The sequence below is a fragment of the Schistocerca gregaria genome, unplaced genomic scaffold, assembly GCF_023897955.1.
Source record: "Schistocerca gregaria isolate iqSchGreg1 unplaced genomic scaffold, iqSchGreg1.2 ptg000077l, whole genome shotgun sequence".
NCBI classification, from domain to species: Eukaryota; Metazoa; Arthropoda; class Insecta; order Orthoptera; family Acrididae; genus Schistocerca; species Schistocerca gregaria.
Window position 1 is genome coordinate 15,143,690 of NW_026061710.1, and position 25,373 is coordinate 15,169,062.

General features: G+C 26.8%; 2 long non-coding RNA genes across 8 annotated transcripts in view; one reads left to right on the forward strand and one right to left on the reverse strand.

Moving 5' to 3' along the window:
* Nucleotides 1-25,373, forward strand: part of LOC126301637 (uncharacterized) — a 319,704-nt gene that overhangs the window by 71,120 nt on the left and 223,211 nt on the right. The gene's annotated exons all lie outside the window — the stretch shown is intronic.
* The window catches only part of LOC126301634 (uncharacterized), a 377,864-nt gene that overhangs the window by 5,642 nt on the left and 346,849 nt on the right, over nucleotides 1-25,373 (reverse strand). For 3 of the 4 annotated variants that reach the window (XR_007553060.1, XR_007553061.1, XR_007553058.1), the window contains one exon: nucleotides 10,757-10,970. The exons of the other annotated variant lie outside the window; for it this stretch is intronic. This is a non-coding gene — a long non-coding RNA (uncharacterized LOC126301634). The remainder of the gene's footprint in view (nucleotides 1-10,756; nucleotides 10,971-25,373) is intronic. 4 annotated transcript variants of the gene reach the window in all.

Below are 25,373 nucleotides of genomic sequence, written 5' to 3' on the forward strand. Positions count from 1 at the left end.
TTCTTTCCTCAACACTTCCTAGGATTAGCAGGAATACCTCGACGATACTCTGACTACCCAGACGCATATACATCATGAAACGTAGTATCAAGAATTGGGTCTACAATTTCTATTGTAGGAATCATTATATTCATTGTAATTATATGAGAAAGAATGATTACAAACCGAGCAATTATATTTAGAGCTAACATAAGAAGATCAACAGAATGACTACAAAATAACCCTCCTGCAGAACATAGTTACTCAGAATTACCATTAATCTCTAGATTCTAATATGGCAGATTAGTGCAGTAGATTTAAGCTCTACAAATAAAGGTTTGACCTTTTATTAGAAAATATTTATTAATGGCAACATGATCAAATTTATCTCTTCAAGATGGAGCTTCACCATTAATGGAGCAATTATCATTCTTTCATGATCATACTATGGTCGTATTATTATTAATTACAGTAATTGTAGGTTATGACCTAAGTTATATATTATTTATTGCCTATACTAACCGTAATATACTTCATGGACATTTAATTGAAACAATCTGAACAGCTTTACCAGCAATTACATTAATTTTTATTGCCCTTCCATCATTACGACTATTACATTTACTTGATGATTCAGTAGATGCAATATTACAATTAAAACCATTGGACGACAATGATATTGAAGATATGAATATTCAGACTTCATAGACGTAGAATTTGACACTTATATAACACCAGAACAAGACCTAGAAAATGATGGATTCCGACTACTAGATGTAGATAACCGAACAATCCTACCAATAAATACAGAAGTACGAGTATTAACAAGAGCATCAGATGTTCTACACTCATGAGCAGTTCCTGCATTAGGGGTTAAAATTGATGCAACGCCAGGTCGGTTAAATCAAGGAACATTCACAATAAATCGACCTGGATTATTCTTTGGACAATGCTCAGAAATCTGTGGAGCAAACCACAGATTTATACCAATTGTAATTGAAAGAACTTCAGTAAATTTATTTATTAAGTGATTATCTAAGATAATTTAAGGAGTTAGTTAAAATAAATAACATTAGAGTGTCAATCTAAAGTAACTAAAAAAAATTAGTACACCTTGAAATTCATCAGATGACTGAAAGTAAGTAATGGTCTCTTAAACCAAATAATAGTAAATTAACGACTACTTCTGATGGGGAAATTATATCCAAATCCCTCAAATATCCCCTCTTATATGATTCTCAATATTCATTATATTTTCAGCTACATTAATCTTGTTTAATCAAATAAACTTCTTCTCATTTAAACCTAACCTTATTAAAAGAGCAGAAAAAGGAACAATTGAAATAAAAAACTTAAATTGAAAATGATAACAAATCTATTCTCAACATTTGACCCATCAACTAACATCTTTAATTTATCATTAAATTGAACTAGAACATTTCTAGGACTATTATTAATCCCATCACTATTTTGACTTACACCATCACGAATTAACATTATCTGAAATAAACTAAATTTAACCTTACATAATGAATTTAAAACACTTCTTGGACCAAAATCATTTAATGGAACAACATTCATTTTCATCTCAATTTTTATTATAATATTATTTAACAATTTCATAGGATTATTCCCTTATATTTTTACTAGAACAAGACATTTAGCATTAACATTTGCAATTGCCCTACCCATATGGCTAAGATTTATATTATTTGGATGAATTAACCATACTAATCATATATTTACACACCTTGTACCACAAGGTACACCGCCTGCATTAATATCATTTATAGTACTAATTGAAACAATTAGTAACGTTATTCGACCAGGTACATTAGCAGTACGGTTGGCAGCAAATATAATTGCAGGACACTTATTATTAACCTTATTAGGAAACACAGGACCATCTATAGCAATAAACTTAATCTCATTACTAATTATTGGACAAATACTTCTATTAATTCTAGAATCAGCAGTAGCAATAATTCAAGCCTATGTTTTCTCAATTCTAAGAACTCTATATTCTAGAGAAGTATATTAAACCTATGTTAACAACTCACTCAAACCACCCATTCCACTTAGTAGACTATAGACCTTGACCATTAACAGGAGCAATTGGAGCAATAGTCCTAGTATCAGGACTAGCAAAATGATTCCACCTATTTAATATTAACTTATTCATAATTGGATTTGGAATTACCCTACTAACTATAATTCAATGATGACGAGATGTAGTAGGAGAAGGAACATATCAAGGATTACATACAGGATTTGTATCAATTGGATTACGATGAGGAATAATTTTATTTATTGCATCAGAGGTATTATTTTTCGTTTCTTTTTTTTGAGCATTCTTTAGAAGAAGATTAGCACCAACAATTGAACTAGGAATACTATGACCTCCAATAGGAATTCAACCCTTTAACCCTATACAAATTCCATTACTTAATACAGCTATTCTTTTAGCATCAGGAGTAACAGTAACATGAGCACATCATAGTTTAATGGAATCTAATCATACTCAAGCACTACAAGGATTATTCTTCACAGTGTTATTAGGACTATACTTTACAATACTTCAAGCATATGAATATTGAGAAGCACCTTTTACCATTGCAGATGCAGTTTATGGATCAACATTCTTTGTTGCAACAGGATTCCATGGTTTACACGTAATTATTGGAACAATCTTTTTATCAACATGTCTACTTCGACACTCAATAAATCAATTTTCACCAAGACATCACTTTGGATTTGAAGCAGCAGCATGATACTGACACTTCGTAGACGTAGTATGATTATTCTTATATATCTCTATTTATTGATGAGGTAGATAATTGTTTTTCTAGTATAAATAGTACATTTGACTTCCAATCAGAAAGCTTGATATAAATCAAGAAAAACAATTCTAATTCTATCAACAAGAGTTTTCATTAGATTTATTATTCCAATAATTGTTATAATCCTGGCAACAACACTATCAAAAAAATTAATTAATGATCGAGAAAAAAGATCACCATTTGAATGTGGGTTTGATCCAAAAAGATCAGCACGAATACCATTCTCAATACGATTCTTCCTAATCGCAGTAATCTTTTTAATTTTTGATGTAGAAATTGCACTAATTCTACCAATTGTAATTATTTTTAAAACTTCAGACATTATAATCTGAACAGTATCAACAATATTTTTTATTCTAGTTCTATTAGGAGGACTATACCATGAATGAAACCAAGGAGCATTACAATGAGCAGAATAAAGGGTTGTAGTTAAATATAACATTTGGGTTGCATTCAAAAAGTATTGATATTATCAATCAACCTTAAATAGAATAAGAAGCGAAATATTGCAGTCAGTTTCGACCTGGAAGATTGGTATGTACTACCCTTATTCTTATTAATTGAAGCCAAAAAGAGGCGTATTACTGTTAATAATATAATTGAACTATAATAGTTCCAATTAAGGAAATGTAAAGCCAATATGAAAGCTGCTAACTTTTTATATTAGTGGTTAAACTCCGTTAACATTTCTAAAATTTATATAGTTTAAATAAAACATTACATTTTCACTGTAAAAATAATATATCTATATTTCTAAATACTTAAAAGTAAAAATACTTCCTTAACATCTTCAGTGTCACGCTCTAATTATAAGCTATTTAAGTAAACGAAAAACAATATTACCAAAATAAATATTCAAAAAATAAAAGTTAAAAGATAAATCTTGAAATTAGAATCATATTAACCTTGAATATAACCAATTAAATAAATAAATAATCTATATAAACCTTGACCACCAAGTAATTCACCTCAACCATAATCAAATGACTTAGATGAATAATAACCTATTTTTAAAGGAATATATCTAATAAACTTAGTTGAAAGAAAAGGTATAAATCATATAGAACCAGCAAATCTAACAAAAGAAAGTATACTTAAAGAAAATAAATTATGAGAAAAATCAAAATTAGAAATAAGATAACCTAAATAAGCACCTAAAATAACAACTGTAATAGTTAAAAACTTTAAATAATAAGGTAAAGCAATCACATGAGGAATAGGAAAAATTAATCAAGATAAAAGACTACCACCAAAAACAGCAACAAACAATAGACCAATTATTCCAAATGAAATATAATAACCCTTATCATCAAAAGAAAATCTAGAATAAAAATTATTATCACCAGATATTGAATAATAAAACAAACGAAAAGAATAAGAAGCAGTTAAACCAGTAGAAAAAAAATAAAGAAAAAAAATTAAACAATTAATTCATCTTAAACAAACCATCTCAAGAATTAAATCCTTTGAATAAAATCCCGCAAAAAAAGGTATTCCACACAAAGATAAACTAGAAACATTAAAACAAACTGAAGTTAAAGGTATGAAATTAACAATTGATCCTATAAAACGAATATCCTGAGAATCCTTCAAATTATGAATTATTGAACCTGCACATATAAATAATAATGCCTTAAATAAAGCATGAGCCAATAAATGAAAAAATGCAAGCTTTGGATAACCTATAGCCAAAATTCTTATTATTAAACCAAGTTGTCTTAAAGTAGAAAGAGCAATAATCTTCTTTAAATCAAACTCAAAATTAGCGCCCAATCCAGCCATAAATATAGTTATACAACCAATTAAAAGTAAAAATCAACCACAATTATAAGTATCCAATATTGGTCTAAAACGAATTAATAAATAAACACCAGCAGTAACAAGAGTAGAAGAATGAACTAAAGCAGAAACAGGAGTAGGAGCTGCTATAGCAGCAGGAAGTCATGAAGAGAAAGGAATCTGAGCTCTCTTAGTTATAGCTGCAAAAACAATTAATATTGTAATGAGCTTTATTTCAAAAGAATTAGAAATAAAATCATAATAATAAATATAATTTCAACCACCAAAATTTAACATTCATGCAATAGAAATTAAAATAGCAACATCACCAATACGATTAGAAAGTGCAGTTAATATACCAGCACTATAAGATTTTACATTTTGATAATAAATAACTAAACAATAAGAAACTAAACCTAAACCATCTCAACCTAATAAAATTCTAATTAAATTAGGACTAATAATTAAAAAACCTATAGAAAGAATAAATATTAAAACAATAATAATAAAACGATTTATATTCTTTTCACCAGATATATAATCTTCTCTATAATAAATAACCAAAGAAGAAATATATATAACAAAAGATATAAAAATAAGAGATATTCAATCCAAAATTAAAGTTATAACAACTATAGAACCATTTAAATTGAAAAGCTCTCACTCAACAAAAACTCTATAATCAATTATTAAATAATAAATACGTAAAATAAAAATTATAGTTCTCGAAATAAACAAAGAAAAAAAACTCAAAGAACGAATAGAAAATAAATTCGCGGCCTAAGACGAAAAACTTCATATCATTGATTCCACAAAACAATATTTTTAATTAAAATACTTAAGCAAACTAAACAAAGAAATATTCACCCTTTAAACAGAGAATATTTAAAGGCAATCAATGTAAAAGTAAAAGATGATATTCACGAAAATAACCAAGAGAACAAGTATAAACACCAGAATAATAATTCCCATGCTGAGAATAAGAATATATATACAAAGTATAAACAGCTCTAAAAAAAGATAAAAAAATCAAAGCAAAGAATCTAAAAGAAGATCAAGATATCATTCTATTTAATAATCTAATTTCACCTACCAAATTTAAAGAAGGAGGAGCAGCCATATTTGATGATCTTAAAAGAAATCATCATAAAGCCATTCTTGGCATCAAATTAATTATACCCTTGTTAATTAATAATCTTTGTCTACCTAAACGTTCATAAATAATATTAGATAAACAAAATAAACCAGAAGAACATAAACCATGACCAACCATTAGAGAAAGAGAACCTACACAACCTCATCAATTCATAGTCATCAATCCACCAATAACCATTCTTATATGAGCAACAGAAGGATATGCAATTAAAGACTTTAAATCAACCTGACGAAAACAAATAAATCTTACAATAACACCCCCAGATAAACCTAAAGACAATCAAAAATAATTAAACTTTAAACCCAAATAAGAAATAACCTTTATAACACGAAAAATACCATAACCACCTAACTTTAATAAAACACCAGCAAGAATTATTCTACCTGAAATAGGGGCCTCTACATGAGCCTTAGGAAGTCATAAATGAACCAAAAACATAGGTATCTTAACTAAAAAAGCCAAAATTATAAATACATAAAACATAAAATAATAAGAACCAAAATCAACCAATAAAGGAAAATATAAAGTATTAGAAAAATCATAAACCTTAAATAAAACTAATAATAAAGGTAATCTAGCAACCAAAGTATAAAAAATTAAATAAACACCAGCCTGCAAACGCTCAGGTTGATAACCCCAACCCAAAATTAAAAGTAAAGTAGGAACTAATCTAGCCTCAAAAAAAATATAAAAAGAAAGAAGACTTAATCTAGCAAATGAACAATAAAGCATAATTATTAAAATCAAAACCATAAAAACAAAAAAAATTAGAATGATATGAACTTAAATAAACTGAACCTCTAGCAGTGATTATTAAAGAACAAATCCAAAAACTAAGTAAAATTAAACTAAAAGAAAAATAATCAATACCAAAATAATATCTAATTATATTCAAATCAGCATATGAATAAACACAAATTATAAAAACAAAACCCGACAGAAACATTAAAGAATGAACCAACCATCAACAATTATTTAATAAACAAAGAGGGATCAAAAAAATAGTTATAAATAAATACTTTAACATAAAGATAAACAAAAAGAATTAAAAAAATCATTACCATGAGAACGAATTATTGAAACTAAAATAGAAAGACCTAAAGCACCCTCACAAACAGAAAAAACTAAAAAAATAACAGGAAAAAAATAATCATAATCAAACTCAATAAGAAAAACAATAACTAACATAAATAAAGAAAGAACAATATATTCTAATCTCAAAAGAACCATTAATAAATGTTTACGTTTAGAAGAAAAAACATAAACACCAGCAAAATAAATCAATAAAGAAGTAAAAATAGAGAATATAAACATTAGTTTTAATAGTTTAAAAAAAAACGCCGGTCTTGTAAACCGGAAATAAGTCCAGCCCCCACTTTTAAAACTTCAGAGGTGGAAAAGCTTCCATCATCGGTCCCCAAAACCGGTATTTTAAATAAACTAACCCCTGAAATGATCAAAATAATAATTATATCATTATCAAATGTAATAAATATTAATTTTATTAAATTAAGACACCCAATATCAAAAATGCTTTTTATTATCCTTCAAACCTTCCTAGTTGGATTAATAACAGGAACAATAATAGAAAGATATTGATTATCATATATTTTATTTTTAACATTTCTTGGTGGTATACTAGTATTATTTATTTACATTACAAGAATTGCATCAAACGAAATATTTCAGCCTAAATCAATCACTATAATTATTACATTAATAATGTGAGTATTTATCATATTAATATTAATTATTCTAGATATATCTATATTTATAGACTTTTTCAAAAACACCGAAACTATAAATATTGATAATTCAATCAATTATCAAGAAATAACAATATCTTTAGAAAAATTATATAATAGACCAACATTCATTATTACAATAATAATAATAATTTATTTATTTTTAGCACTACTAGCAGTTGTTAAAATCACCAATATTAATCAGGGACCTATTCGTAAAATAAGATAATTACTAATGAATAAACCCTTACGATTAAGACATCCTTTAATTAAAATTATTAATAACTCTTTAATTGACTTACCTGCCCCAACAAATATTTCATTTTGATGAAATTTTGGATCCCTATTAGGGTTATGTTTGGTAATTCAAATCGTAACTGGACTATTTTTGGCTATACATTATACATCAAATATTGAAATAGCATTCAGTAGTGTAGTACACATCTGCCGAGACGTAAATAATGGTTGAATTATCCGAACCTTACACGCTTATGGAGCATCTATATTTTTTATTTGTATTTACTTACATGTAGGACGGGGAATTTACTATGGATCTTATATATATATACATACCTGAATAATTGGTACAGTGATTTTATTTTTAGTTATAGCAACTGCATTTATAGGATATGTCTTACCCTGAGGCCAAATATCTTTTTGAGGTGCAACAGTAATTACTAATTTATTATCAGCAATCCCATACTTAGGAACAGATTTAGTCCAATGAGTATGAGGAGGATTCGCTGTTGATAATGCAACATTAAATCGATTCTTCACATTCCATTTTGTATTACCATTTATTATTGCTGCTATAGCAGCAATTCATTTATTTTTTCTTCACCAAACAGGATCTAATAATCCTCTTGGACTAAATGGAGATATCGAAAAAATTCCATTCCATCCATACTTTACCTTTAAGGATTCTATTACATTTGTAATAATAACATCATTATTAATTATACTATGTTTAATTAATCCTTACCTATTAGGAGATCCAGATAACTTTGTACCTGCCAACCCATTAGTAACACCAGTTCACATTCAACCAGAATGATATTTCCTATTTGCATATGCAATTCTACGATCTATCCCTAATAAGTTAGGAGGTGTTATTGCATTATTTTTATCAATTAGAATCTTAATAATTTTACCATTTTATAATAAAACACCATTCCGAGGCATTCAATTTTACCCTATTAATCAAATTTTATTCTGAATTATAGTAGTTGTTGTATGCTTACTAACGTGAATTGGTAAACGACCTGTTGAAGAACCTTATATTATAACAGGTCAAATCTTAACAATTATTTACTTCACATATTTCTTAATTAATGTCCATGTCGCAAACGCATGAGTTAAATTAATTAAGGAATAAAGTTAATTAGCTTAGGAAAAGCATATGTTTTGAAAACATAAAATTAGAAGTTTAACTCTTCTATTAACTTTTCTCAAAAAATTTCACTAAACAAATGAAATAAATAAAATCTTTAAACCAACAAAGAAAATAAAAAAATTCAAAGATAAAGGTAAAAAACTTTTTCAAGCTAAGTACATTAATTTATCATAACGGAACCGTGATAATGTTCCACGAACCCAAATAAAACCAAAAGATATAATAGCAAGCTTAATAAAAAATATAAAAGAATAAAAATCACCGCCCAAAAAAATTAAAGCCAATAACATTCTTATGAAGACAATTCTAGTATATTCAGCTAAAAAAATTAAAGTAAAACCACCCGCACCATACTCAATATTAAATCCTGAAACTAACTCAGATTCCCCTTCAGCAAAATCAAAAGGAGTACGATTAGTTTCAGCTAAGCAAGAAGCAAAACAAGCTAAAGCTAAAGAAAAAGAAATAATAATAAATCAACAATAAAGCTGATAGTTTATAAAATCAAACATATTAAAACTACCAATTAAAATAATTAAAGACAATAAAATTAAAGCTAAACTAACTTCATAAGAAATTGTTTGAGCAACAGAACGAAGAGAACCTAATAATGAATAATTTGAATTAGAAGATCAACCAGCAATTATAACAGTATAAACACCTAATCTAGTACAACATAAAAAAAATAAAAATCCATAAGAAAAAGAACACATATAAGTTAAATAAGGAAAAATTACTCAAACGGCTAAAGAAATCATTAAATTAAAAACAGGGGAAAAATAATAAAGTAGGTAATTAGATATAATAGGAATTGGCTGCTCCTTACAAATTAACTTAATAGCATCTCTAAATGGCTGAGGAATTCCAACAAAACCTACCTTATTTGGATCCTTTCGAATCTGAATATAACCTAAAACCTTACACTCTAATAAAGTTAAAAAGGCAACACTAATTAAAACACAAATAAGCAATAAAAGAAAATTCAAAATAAATATAAATAAATCATAAAGTATCAATACTATTTGTAGAAAAAATCTACATAAATGAATTCTAAATTCAACACATTAATCTGTCAAAATAGTAAATAAATTAATATTAATCAATATAACAAAAAATATTTTAACCATATGGTCCTTTCGTACTAATATGGATTAACAATCTTAGGATAGAAACCGACCTGGCTCACGCCGGTCTGAACTCAGATCATGTAAGAATTTAAAGGTCGAACAGACCTAATCATTGGGCTCCTGCACCCAAAATTTTTCTTAATCCAACATCGAGGTCGCAATCTGCTTTGTCGATATGAGCTCTCAAAAACAATTACGCTGTTATCCCTAAGGTAACTTAATCTGATGATCATAAATTATGGATCAAAATAACAAACATAAATAAATGATATAATAATGAAGAGTTTATCTATTCTTCATGTCACCCCAACAAAACATCATCATTAAATATAGAAAGACAAACAAAAAACTATATAAAAGTAAAATGTCAAGCTCTATAGGGTCTTCTCGTCCTAAAGAAGAATTTAAGCCTTTTGACTCAAAAGTGAAATTCAAAAATTTATTAAGAGACAGTTAATTTCTCGTCAAGCCATTCATTCCAGCCACTAATTAAGAGACTAATGATTATGCTACCTTTGCACGGTCAAAATACCGCGGCTCTTTATAAATACGCTCAGTGAGCAGGCCAGACCTCAAAATATAAACAAGAGGACATGTTTTTGATAAACAGGCGGAAATCAATTTTGCCTAGTTCCTTATAATAAGTTCACAAGGTAAAAATTTCATACAAATAAATATACTAATTCTATCATTATTACAAAAATTTTAAATTTAAATTAATAATCTTAATAAAAAACCTAAAATATTTATAAAATCAAAATAAAAAATAATGAACTAAAACGTAATCTTAAAGATAGCTGGTTTAAAGCTTACTATTATATTTCTATAAAATAAATTATAGGTTATTAACTTCAAAGCTTATCCCTTAAAGAATAAATAAGTTAATATTTTTACTTAAAAAATTAAATAAAAACAAATAACTTTAAAAAATTAAATTTTTTCTTAAGATATCTTGGGAAACGATTAACATCTCATTTCTATAAATAATTTAATAATAATTATGATACATTAACTATAAATTATTTATAAATCAACCCAAATCGAGACAAGTAAAATAAATACTAAAATTTTGATAAACCCTGATACAAAAGGTACAATAAATAAAATCTACTTAAAAAATTTTAAAATAATATTTCATAAAACACTTACATTACCAATAAACTATAATTTAAAAAATCAATTCTATAAAATATACTAAGACAAAAATACAATAAAATTATTTATATTAAATAATTAAATAAACAAAAAATAAATATAATAAAATAAATAATCAAGATATCCTGATTTGCACAGAAAAATTTTCAGTGTAAATGAAACACTTTACTAATAAGTTATATCTTGAAACTCTTCCTAGATACACTTTCCAGTACATCTACTATGTTACGACTTATCTCATCTAAATTGAAGCTACTTTAAAATAAAATAGAATAATCAATAATGAGAGCGACGGGCGATGTGTACACATCTCAGAGCCAATATCAGTTAAATTAAATAAATTAAATTACTATCAAATCCACCTTCATTAACAGTATTTCACTATCAAATCCGTTATAAACAAAAATCTATTGTAACCCATCTCCTCTTAACTATAAGCTGCACCTTGACCTGAAATATTTTATAATTATAAATCTTGAGAATTATAACTCTAAAAAGATTCTCTGATAACGGAGATATACAAACAAATAAATTAAGTAGAGTAAATCGTGTATTATCAATCATGGGGTAGGTTCCTCTGAATGGAATGAGATACCGCCAAATTCTTTGGGTTTAAAGACCTTAACTAATAGTACCCTGGTAAATATAATTAACATTTAAAATAATAGGGTATCTAATCCTAGTTTATTACTTAAATTTCACAGATTCATAAAAAGGGCCACAAATAAATTTTAACATTTCACCTTACAAATTTATATTTCAACCCTAATAATATAAACAACTGTTTTAACCAATAATATTCACTTGTATCAATCGTATAACCGCGGCTGCTGGCACGAATTATGCCGATACTAAATCAATTGCTAAATCCAAAATCACTTGATAATTAAATCAAATTACTGCAAAAAGAACATTTAGTCTAACAAAACTTACATATAATACAAAGAAAAAGTGAATAAACAAGCAAGAATAAAACTTTTAAAAATAAAAAATAAGAAAATTTTAAATCTATTAATTCATGAAAAAATAAAAGATTCAAATATTTAAAGAAAAAAAAGAAAAAAACCACAAACATTAACAAAAAAAAAGAAACGCCCCTATGTATGACCACAACAACTTCTCTATTATATATAATTAAAGATTAATATGGAACATGTATAGCAATAAATGTATTATATTCTTTCTTATTTCATCTTTCTTTTCACTAATAAATAAATAAAGATTAAATAATATAATAAATATATTTTATACAATTATGTAATTTAATATAATATGTTATTAATATGAATTCTTTTTTTTATATTAAGTTAACTTTCATATATATTAGTTAAATAATCTAATTATAGATAATTTACATAATTATATTATTATAATTAATATAATTATTTATATTAATTATAATATTTTATATTTAAATTAATAATTTTATTATAATATATAATTATATATATATATATATATAATTATTATAATAATTTTATTATAATAATATTAAATATTACATTACATATTATTATATATATTATATTATAATTACCTATTTTAAGCTAAAAACATAAGTAGCTATAATCCTAGGTAAATAATTGCATTCAAATAATCAATTGATAATGGTAAGATGAACTTATAATACTTTAATTTCAATTAAATGTAATATATTAATATAAATTATTTATTATATATATATATAAAAAAATATAAAATGAGCAGGATAAATTAATCCTAATTAAACAAAATAATACATAAAAGAATTTCAAAAAAAAACTTTCGATTTATATATTAAATAAATGAAGTGCCTGATTAAAGGGTTACCTTGATAGGGTAATTAAAGTAAATAAAATTACCTTCATTAAAATTACATAAGATAGAATTAAACTACCTCCTTTAGTATCAAAAACTAACGTGCATCATACACCTTAATGTAAAAAGGTAAGCTAAACAACCTAATGGGTTCATACCCCATTTATAGAGGTATCAATCCTCTCCTTTTTAATGACCAACAACTCTACAAAACTTCTCTTCCTATCAACATAATGATAGGAACGATCCTGTCCATTTCATCAAATTCCTGATTTGGGGTTTGAATAGGACTTGAGATCAACTTACTTTCATTTATTCCGCTCCTAACAAGAAATAAAAATAAAATAATAAATGAATCATCAATTAAATATTTTATTGTCCAAGCAATAGCATCGATTTTATTATTATTTTCAATTTTGCTGATTCAAATAAAATATCCAATGGGATGGGAAACAGAATTTATCCCATCAATAATAATTAGATCTAGACTATTATTAAAGATTGGAGCTGCACCTTTCCATTTCTGATTTCCAGAAGTTATAGGAGCATCAAGATGAAATAATTGTTTAACATTAATAACATGACAAAAAATCGCCCCAATAATGGTCTTATCTTATTGTATTCAATTAAGAACTTTTATTTGAACAATTATTATCTTAAGAATTATTATTGGGGCAATAGGAGGTTTAAATCAAACATCCTTACGACAACTTTTAGCATATTCATCAATCAGACATCTAGGTTGAATAATTAGATCATTAACAGTCAGAGAAAACATCTGAGAACTATACTTCATTATTTACTCACTATTAAGATTAATTATAGTTTTATTATTTAAGCAAATAAATTTATTTTTCATAAATCAAATTTATTCAGCCAGAAATATAAAAACCGAAATTAAATTCATAATATTCTTATCTTTATTATCTTTAGGTGGACTACCACCATTCCTTGGATTCTTACCAAAATGAATTGTAATACAATCATTAATAGAAAACAATATAACAACTATTATAACTATTATAGTTGTATTAACTACAATTACACTCTACTACTATATACGTATTAGATTCTCAGCTCTAATTATATCATACACAGAAAATTCGTGATCTATAAAGATAAAGTCCCAAAAATCAAGAATCATTCTTCCTATAACAGTAATAATTTCAACAATAGGATTGATTTCAACATCAACCTTAATTTCATTATACTAAGGACTTAAGTTAATCAAACTAATAACCTTCAAAGTTATAATTAAAAGAATAATCTTTTAGGCCTTAGTAAAATTTTACACCTCTAGAATTGCAGTCTAGAATCATAATTGAATATAAGACCTAAATATGATAAGAGAGAAAACATCTCATAAGTAGATTTACAGTCTACCACCTAAAATTCAGCCATCTTACCGCAAAAATGATTGTTCTCAACAAACCATAAGGACATTGGTACTTTATACTTCATATTTGGAGCATGAGCAGGAATAGTAGGAACATCAATAAGAATACTTATTCGTGCTGAACTTGGCCAACCCAGATCTCTAATTGGGGATGACCAGATTTATAATGTTATTATTACAGCTCACGCATTCGTAATAATTTTCTTTATAGTAATACCTATTATAATTGGTGGATTTGGTAATTGACTTGTTCCACTAATAATTGGTGCACCAGATATAGCATTTCCACGAATAAATAATATAAGTTTTTGATTACTACCACCTTCACTAACCCTTCTTCTTACATCTTCTATAGTAGATAATGGTGCTGGTACAGGATGAACAGTTTACCCTCCTCTAGCAGGAGCTATTGCACACGGGGGTGCATCTGTAGATCTAGCTATTTTTTCACTGCACTTAGCAGGTGTATCATCTATTCTTGGTGCAGTGAATTTCATTACAACAGCAATTAATATACGATCAGAAAGTATAACTTTAGATCAAACACCTTTATTTGTATGATCTGTAGCTATTACAGCATTACTTCTCCTTCTTTCACTTCCAGTTTTAGCAGGAGCTATTACTATATTATTAACAGATCGAAATTTAAATACATCATTCTTTGACCCTGCAGGAGGGGGTGACCCAATTCTATATCAACATCTATTTTGATTCTTTGGACACCCAGAAGTTTATTTAATTCTACCGGGGTTCGGAATTATTTCACATATTGTATGTCAAGAAAGAGGAAAAATTGAATCATTTGGAACATTAGGTATAATTTATGCTATACTATCAATTGGACTAATAGGATTTATTGTATGAGCACATCATATATTTACAGTAGGAATGGATGTTGACACACGAGCATATTTTACATCAGCAACAATAATTATTGCTGTACCTACAGGAATTAAGGTATTTAGATGATTAGCTACATTATATGGAACTAAATTCAAGTTCAATCCACCATTATTATGAGCTCTAGGATTTATTTTCCTATTTACAATTGGTGGATTAACAGGATTAGTATTAGCAAATTCATCACTTGATATTGTATTACATGATACATATTATGTAGTAGCCCACTTTCATTATGTATTATCTATAGGAGCAGTATTTGCAATTATAGGAGGTGTCATTCAATGATATCCACTATTTACAGGATTAACTATAAATAATACATGATTAAAAATCCAATTTACAATTATATTCATTGGAGTAAATTTAACATTCTTTCCTCAACACTTCCTAGGATTAGCAGGAATACCTCGACGATACTCTGACTACCCAGACGCATATACATCATGAAACGTAGTATCAAGAATTGGGTCTACAATTTCTATTGTAGGAATCATTATATTCATTGTAATTATATGAGAAAGAATGATTACAAACCGAGCAATTATATTTAGAGCTAACATAAGAAGATCAACAGAATGACTACAAAATAACCCTCCTGCAGAACATAGTTACTCAGAATTACCATTAATCTCTAGATTCTAATATGGCAGATTAGTGCAGTAGATTTAAGCTCTACAAATAAAGGTTTGACCTTTTATTAGAAAATATTTATTAATGGCAACATGATCAAATTTATCTCTTCAAGATGGAGCTTCACCATTAATGGAGCAATTATCATTCTTTCATGATCATACTATGGTCGTATTATTATTAATTACAGTAATTGTAGGTTATGCCCTAAGTTATATATTATTTATTGCCTATACTAACCGTAATATACTTCATGGACATTTAATTGAAACAATCTGAACAGCTTTACCAGCAATTACATTAATTTTTATTGCCCTTCCATCATTACGACTATTATATTTACTTGATGATTCAGTAGATGCAATAATTACAATTAAAACCATTGGACGACAATGATATTGAAGATATGAATATTCAGACTTCATAGACGTAGAATTTGACACTTATATAACACCAGAACAAGACCTAGAAAATGATGGATTCCGACTACTAGATGTAGATAACCGAACAATCCTACCAATAAATACAGAAGTACGAGTATTAACAAGAGCATCAGATGTTCTACACTCATGAGCAGTTCCTGCATTAGGGGTTAAAATTGATGCAACGCCAGGTCGGTTAAATCAAGGAACATTCACAATAAATCGACCTGGATTATTCTTTGGACAATGCCTAGAAATCTGTGGAGCAAACCAATGATTTATACCAATTGTAATTGAAAGAACTTCAGTAAATTTATTTATTAAGTGATTATCTAAGATAATTTAAGGAGTTAGTTAAAATAAATAACATTAGAGTGTCAATCTAAAGTAACTAAAAAAAAATTAGTACACCTTGAAATTCATCAGATGACTGAAAGTAAGTAATGGTCTCTTAAACCAAATAATAGTAAATTAACGACTACTTCTGATGGGGAAATTATATCCAAATCCCTCAAATATCCCCTCTTATATGATTCTCACTATTCATTATATTTTCAGCTACATTAATCTTGTTTAATCAAATAAACTTCTTCTCATTTAAACCTAACCTTATTAAAAGAGCAGAAAAAGGAACAATTGAAATAAAAAACTTAAATTGAAAATGATAACAAATCTATTCTCAACATTTGACCCATCAACTAACATCTTTAATTTATCATTAAATTGAACTAGAACATTTCTAGGACTATTATTAATCCCATCACTATTTTGACTTACACCATCACGAATTAACATTATCTGAAATAAACTAAATTTAACCTTACATAATGAATTTAAAACACTTCTTGGACCAAAATCATTTAATGGAACAACATTCATTTTCATCTCAATTTTTATTATAATATTATTTAACAATTTCATAGGATTATTCCCATATGTTTTTACTAGAACAAGACATTTAGCATTAACATTTGCAATTGCCCTACCTATATGGCTAAGATTTATATTATTTGGATGAATTAACCATACTAATTATATATTTACACACCTTGTACTACAAGGTACACCACCTGCATTAATATCATTTATAGTACTAATTGAAACAATTAGTAATGTTATTCGACCAGGTACATTAGCAGTACGGTTGGCAGCAAATATAATTGCAGGACACTTATTATTAACCTTATTAGGAAACACAGGACCATCTATAGCAATAAACTTAATCTCATTACTAATTATTGGACAAATACTTCTATTAATTCTAGAATCAGCAGTAGCAATAATTCAAGCCTATGTTTTCTCAATTCTAAGAACTCTATATTCTAGAGAAGTATATTAAACCTATGTTAACAACTCACTCAAACCACCCATTCCACTTAGTAGACTATAGACAGTGACCATTAACAGGAGCAATTGGAGCAATAGTCCTAGTATCAGGACTAGCAAAATGATTCCACCTATTTAATATTAACTTATTCATAATTGGATTTGGAATTACCCTACTAACTATAATTCAATGATGACGAGATGTAGTACGAGAAGGAACATATCAAGGATTACATACAGGATTTGTATCAATTGGATTACGATGAGGAATAATTTTATTTATTGCATCAGAGGTATTATTTTTCGTTTCTTTTTTTTGAGCATTCTTTAGAAGAAGATTAGCACCAACAATTGAACTAGGAATACTATGACCTCCAATAGGAATTCAACCCTTTAACCCTATACAAATTCCATTACTTAATACAGCTATTCTTTTAGCATCAGGAGTAACAGTAACATGAGCACATCATAGTTTAATGGAATCTAATCATACTCAAGCACTACAAGGATTATTCTTCACAGTGTTATTAGGACTATACTTTACAATACTTCAAGCATATGTATATTGAGAAGCACCTTTTACCATTGCAGATGCAGTTTATGGATCAACATTCTTTGTTGCAACAGGATTCCATGGTTTACACGTAATTATTGGAACAATCTTTTTATCAACATGTCTACTTCGACACTCAATAAATCAATTTTCACCAAGACATCACTTTGGATTTGAAGCAGCAGCATGATACTGACACTTCGTAGACGTAGTATGATTATTCTTATATATCTCTATTTATTGATGAGGTAGATAATTGTTTTTCTAGTATAAATAGTACATTTGACTTCCAATCAGAAAGCTTGATATAAATCAAGAAAAACAATTCTAATTCTATCAACAAGAGTTTTCATTAGATTTATTATTCCAATAATTGTTATAATCCTGGCAACAACACTATCAAAAAAATTAATTAATGATCGAGAAAAAAGATCACCATTTGAATGTGGGTTTGATCCAAAAAGATCAGCACGAATACCATTCTCAATACGATTCTTCCTAATCGCAGTAATCTTTTTAATTTTTGATGTAGAAATTGCACTAATTCTACCAATTGTAATTATTTTTAAAACTTCAGACATTATAATCTGAACAGTATCAACAATATTTTTTATTCTAGTTCTATTAGGAGGACTATACCATGAATGAAACCAAGGAGCATTACAATGAGCAGAATAAAGGGTTGTAGTTAAATATAACATTTGGGTTGCATTCAAAAAGTATTGATATTATCAATCAACCTTAAATAGAATAAGAAGCGAAATATTGCAGTCAGTTTCGACCTGGAAGATTGGTATGTACTACCCTTATTCTTATTAATTGAAGCCAAAAAGAGGCGTATTACTGTTAATAATATAATTGAACTATAATAGTTCCAATTAAGGAAATGTAAAGCCAATATGAAAGCTGCTAACTTTTTATATTAGCGGTTAAACTCCGTTAACATTTCTAAAATTTATATAGTTTAAATAAAACATTACATTTTCACTGTAAAAATAATATATCTATATTTCTAAATACTTAAAAGTAAAAATACTTCCTTAACATCTTCAGTGTCACGCTCTAATTATAAGCTATTTAAGTAAACGAAAAACAATATTACCAAAATAAATATTCAAAAAATAAAAGTTAAAAGATAAATCTTGAAATTAGAATCATATCAACCTTGAATATAACCAATTAAATAAATAAATAATCTATATAAACCTTGACCACCAAGTAATTCACCTCAACCATAATCAAATGACTTAGATGAATAATAACCTATTTTTAAAGGAATATATCTAATAAACTTAGTTGAAAGAAAAGGTATAAATCATATAGAACCAGCAAATCTAACAAAAGAAAGTATACTTAAAGAAAATAAATTATGAGAAAAATCAAAATTAGAAATAAGATAACCTAAATAAGCACCTAAAATAACAACTGTAATAGTTAAAAACTTTAAATAATAAGGTAAAGCAATCACATGAGGAATAGGAAAAATTAATCAAGATAAAAGACTACCACCAAAAACAGCAACAAACAATAGACCAATTATTCCAAATGAAATATAATAACCCTTATCATCAAAAGAAAATCTAGAATAAAAATTATTATCACCAGATATTGAATAATAAGACAAACGAAAAGAATAAGAAGCAGTTAAACCAGTAGAAAAAAAATAAAGAAAAAAAATTAAACAATTAATTCATCTTAAACAAACCATCTCAAGAATTAAATCCTTTGAATAAAATCCCGCTAAAAAAGGTATTCCACACAAAGATAAACTAGAAACATTAAAACAAACTGAAGTTAAAGGTTTGAAATTAACAATTGATCCTATAAAACGAATATCCTGAGAATCCTTCAAATTATGAATTATTGAACCTGCACATATAAATAATAATGCCTTAAATAAAGCATGAGCCAATAAATGAAAAATGCAAGCTTTGGATAACCTATAGCCAAAAATCTTATTATTAAACCAAGTTGTCTTAAAGTAGAAAGAGCAATAATCTTCTTTAAATCAAACTCAAAATTAGCGCCCAATCCAGCCATAAATATAGTTATACAACCAATTAAAAGTAAAAATCAACCATAATTATAAGTATCCAATATTGGTCTAAAACGAATTAATAAATAAACACCAGCAGTAACAAGAGTAGAAGAATGAACTAAAGCAGAAACAGGAGTAGGAGCTGCTATAGCAGCAGGAAGTCATGAAGAGAAAGGAATCTGAGCTCTCTTAGTTATAGCTGCTAAAACAATTAATATAGTAATGAGCTTTATTTCAAAAGAATTAGAAATAAAATCATAATAATAAATATAATTTCAACCACCAAAATTTAACATTCATGCAATAGATATTAAAATAGCAACATCACCAATACGATTAGAAAGTGCAGTTAATATACCAGCACTATAAGATTTTACATTTTGATAATAAATAACTAAACAATAAGAAACTAAACCTAAACCATCTCAACCTAATAAAATTCTAATTAAATTAGGACTAATAATTAAAAAACCTATAGAAAGAATAAATATTAAAACAATAATAATAAAACGATTTATATTCTTTTCACCAGATATATAATCCTCTCTATAATAAATAACCAAAGAAGAAATATATATAACAAAAGATATAAAAATAAGAGATATTCAATCCAAAATTAAAGTTATAACAACTATAGAACCATTTAAATTGAAAAGCTCTCACTCAACAAAAACTCTATAATCAATTATTAAATAATAAATACCTAAAATAAAAATTATAGTTCTCGAAATAAACAAAGAAAAAAAACTCAAAGAACAAATAGAAAATAAATTCACGGCCTAAGATGAAAAACTTCATATCATTGATTCCACAAAACAATATTTTTAATTAAAATACTTAAGCAAACTAAACAAAGAAATATTCACCCTTTAAACAGAGAATATTTAAAGGCAATCAATGTAAAAGTAAAAGATGATATTCACGAAAATAAGCAAGAGAACAAGTATAAACACCAGAATAATAATTCCCATGCTGAGAATAAGAATATATATACAAAGTATAAACAGCTCTAAAAAATGATAAAAAAATCAAAGCAAAGAATCTAAAAGAAGATCAAGATATAATTCTATTTAATAATCTAATTTCACCTACCAAATTTAAAGAAGGAGGAGCAGCCATATTTGATGATCTTAAAAGAAATCATCATAAAGCCATTCTTGGCATCAAATTAATTATACCCTTGTTAATTAATAATCTTCGTCTACCTAAACGTTCATAAATAATATTAGATAAACAAAATAAACCAGAAGAACATAAACCATGACCAACCATTAGAGAAAGAGAACCTACACAACCTCATCAATTCATAGTCATCAATCCACCAATAACCATTCTTATATGAGCAACAGAAGAATATGCAATTAAAGACTTTAAATCAACCTGACGAAAACAAATAAATCTTACAATAACACCCCCAGATAAACCTAAAGACAATCAAAAATAATTAAACTTTAAACCCAAATAAGAAATAACCTTTATAACACGAAAAATACCATAACCACCTAACTTTAATAAAACACCAGCAAGAATTATTCTACCTGAAATAGGGGCCTCTACATGAGCATTAGGAAGTCATAAATGAACCAAAAACATAGGTATCTTAACTAAAGAAGCCAAAATTATAAATACATAAAACATAAAATAATAAGAACCAAAATCAACCAATAAAGGAAAATATAAAGTATTAGAAAAATCATAAACCTTAAATAAAACTAATAATAAATGTAATCTAGCAACCAAAGTATAAAAAATTAAATAAACACCAGCCTCCAAACGCTCAGGTTGATAACCCCAACCCAAAATTAAAAGTAAAGTAGGAACTAATCTAGCGTCAAAAAAAATATAAAAAGAAAGAAGACTTAATCTAGCAAATGAACAATAAAGCATAATTATTAAAATCAAAACCATAAAAACAAAAAAAGTAGAATGATATAAACTTAAATAAACTGAACCTCTAGCAGTGATTATTAAAGAACAAATCCAAAAACTAAGTAAAATTAAACTAAAAGAAAAATAATCAATACCAAAATAATATCTAATTATATTCAAATCAGCATATGAATAAACACAAATTATAAAAACAAAACCCGACAGAAACATTAAAGAATGAACCAACCATCAACAATTATTTAATAAACAAAGAGGGATCAAAAAAATAGTTATAAATAAATACTTTAACATAAAGATAAACCAAAAGAATTAAAAAAATCATTACCATGAGAACGAATTATTGAAACTAAAATAGAAAGACCTAAAGCACCCTCACAAACAGAAAAAACTAAAAAAATAACAGGAAAAAAATAATCATAATCAAACTCAATAAGAAAAACAATAACTAACATAAATAAAGAAAGAACAATATATTCTAATCTCAAAAGAACCATTAATAAATGTTTACGTTTAGAAGAAAAAACATAAACACCAGCAAAATAAATTATTGAAACTAAAATAGAAAGACCTAAAGCACCCTCACAAACAGAAAAAACTAAAAAAATAACAGGAAAAAAATAATCATAATCAAACTCAATAAGAAAAACAATAACTAACATAAATAAAGAAAGAACAATATATTCTAATCTCAAAAGAACCATTAATAAATGTTTACGTTTAGAAGAAAAAACATAAACACCAGCAAAATAAATCAATAAAGAAGTAAAAATAGAGAATATAAACATTAGTTTTAATAGTTTAAAAAAAACGCCGGTCTTGTAAACCGGAAATAAGTCCAGCCCCCACTTTTAAAACTTCAGAGGTGGAAAAGCTTCCATCATCGGTCCCCAAAACCGGTATTTTAAATAAACTAACCCCTGAAATGATCAAAATAATAATTATATCATTATCAAATGTAATAAATATAAATTTTATTAAATTAAGACACCCAATATCAATAATGCTTTTTATTATCCTTCAAACCTTCCTAGTTGGATTAATAACAGCAACAATAATAGAATGATATTGATTATCATATATTTTATTTTTAACATTTCTTGGTGGTATACTAGTATTATTTATTTACATTACAAGAATTGCATCAAACGAAATATTTCAGCCTAAATCAATCACTATAATTATTACATTAATAATGTGAGTATTTATCATATTAATATTAATTATTCTAGATATATCTATATTTATAGACTTTTTCAAAAACACCGAAACTATAAATATTGATAATTCAATCAATTATCAAGAAATAACAATATCTTTAGAAAAATTATATAATAGACCAACATTCATTATTACAATAATAATAATAATTTATTTATTTTTAGCACTACTAGCAGTTGTTAAAATCACCAATATTAATCAGGGATCTATTCGTAAAATAAGATAATTACTAATGAATAAACCCTTACGATTAAGACATCCTTTAATTAAAATTATTAATAACTCTTTAATTGACTTACCTGCCCCAACAAATATTTCATTTTGATGAAATTTTGGATCCCTATTAGGGTTATGTTTGGTAATTCAAATCGTAACTGGACTATTTTTAGCTATACATTATACATCAAATATTGAAATAGCTTTCAGTAGTGTAGTACACATCTGCCGAGACGTAAATAATGGTTGAATTATCCGAACCTTACACGCAAATGGAGCATCTATATTTTTTATTTGTATTTACTTACATGTAGGACGGGGAATTTACTATGGATCTTATATATATATACATACCTGAATAATTGGTACAGTGATTTTATTTTTAGTTATAGCAACTGCATTTATAGGATATGTCTTACCCTGAGGCCAAATATCTTTTTGAGGTACAACAGTAATTACTAATTTATTATCAGCAATCCCATACTTAGGAACAGATTTAGTCCAATGAGTATGAGGAGGATTCGCTGTTGATAATGCAACATTAAATCGATTATTCACATTCCATTTTGTATTACCATTTATTATTGCTGCTATAGCAGCAATTCATTTATTTTTTCTTCACCAAACAGGATCTAATAATCCTCTTGGACTAAATGGAGATATTGAAAAAATTCCATTCCATCCATACTTTACCTTTAAGGATTCTATTACAATTGTAATAATAACATCATTATTAATTATACTATGTTTAATTAATCCTTACCTATTAGGAGATCCAGATAACTTTGTACCTGCTAACCCATTAGTAACACCAGTTCACATTCAACCAGAATGATATTTCCTATTTGCATATGCAATTCTACGATCTATCCCTAATAAGTTAGGAGGTGTTATTGCATTATTTTTATCAATTAGAATATTAATAATTTTACCATTTTATAATAAAACACCATTCCGAGGCATTCAATTTTACCCTATTAATCAAATTTTATTCTGAATTATAGTAGTTGTTGTATGCTTACTAACGTGAATTGGTAAACGACCTGTTGAAGAACCTTATATTATAACAGGTCAAATCTTAACAATTATTTACTTCACATATTTCTTAATTAATGTCCATGTCGCAAACGCATGAGATAAATTAATTAAGGAATAAAGTTAATTAGCTTAGGAAAAGCATATGTTTTGAAAACATAAAATTAGAAGTTTAACTCTTCTATTAACTTTTCTCAAAAAATTTCACTAAACAAATGAGATAAATAAAATCTTTAAACAAACAAAGAAAATAAAAAAATTCAAAGATAAAGGTAAAAAACTTTTTCAAGCTAAGTACATTAATTTATCATAACGGAACCGTGGTAATGTTCCACGAACCCAAATAAAACCAAAAGATATAATAGCAAGCTTAATAAAAAATATAAAAGAATAAAAATCACCGCCCAAAAAAATTAAAGCCAATAACATTCTTATGAAGACAATTCTAGTATATTCAGCTAAAAAAATTAAAGTAAAACCACCCGCACCATACTCAATATTAAATCCTGCAACTAACTCAGATTCCCCTTCAGCAAAATCAAACGGAGTACGATTAGTTTCAGCTAAGCAAGAAGCAAAACAAGCTAAAGCTAAAGGAAAAGAAATAATAATAAATCAACAATAAAGCTGATAGTTTATAAAATCAAACATATTAAAACTACCAATAAAAATAATTAAAGACAATAAAATTAAAGCTAAACTAACTTCATAAGAAATTGTTTGAGCAACAGAACGAAGAGAACCTAATAATGAATAATTTGAATTAGAAGATCAA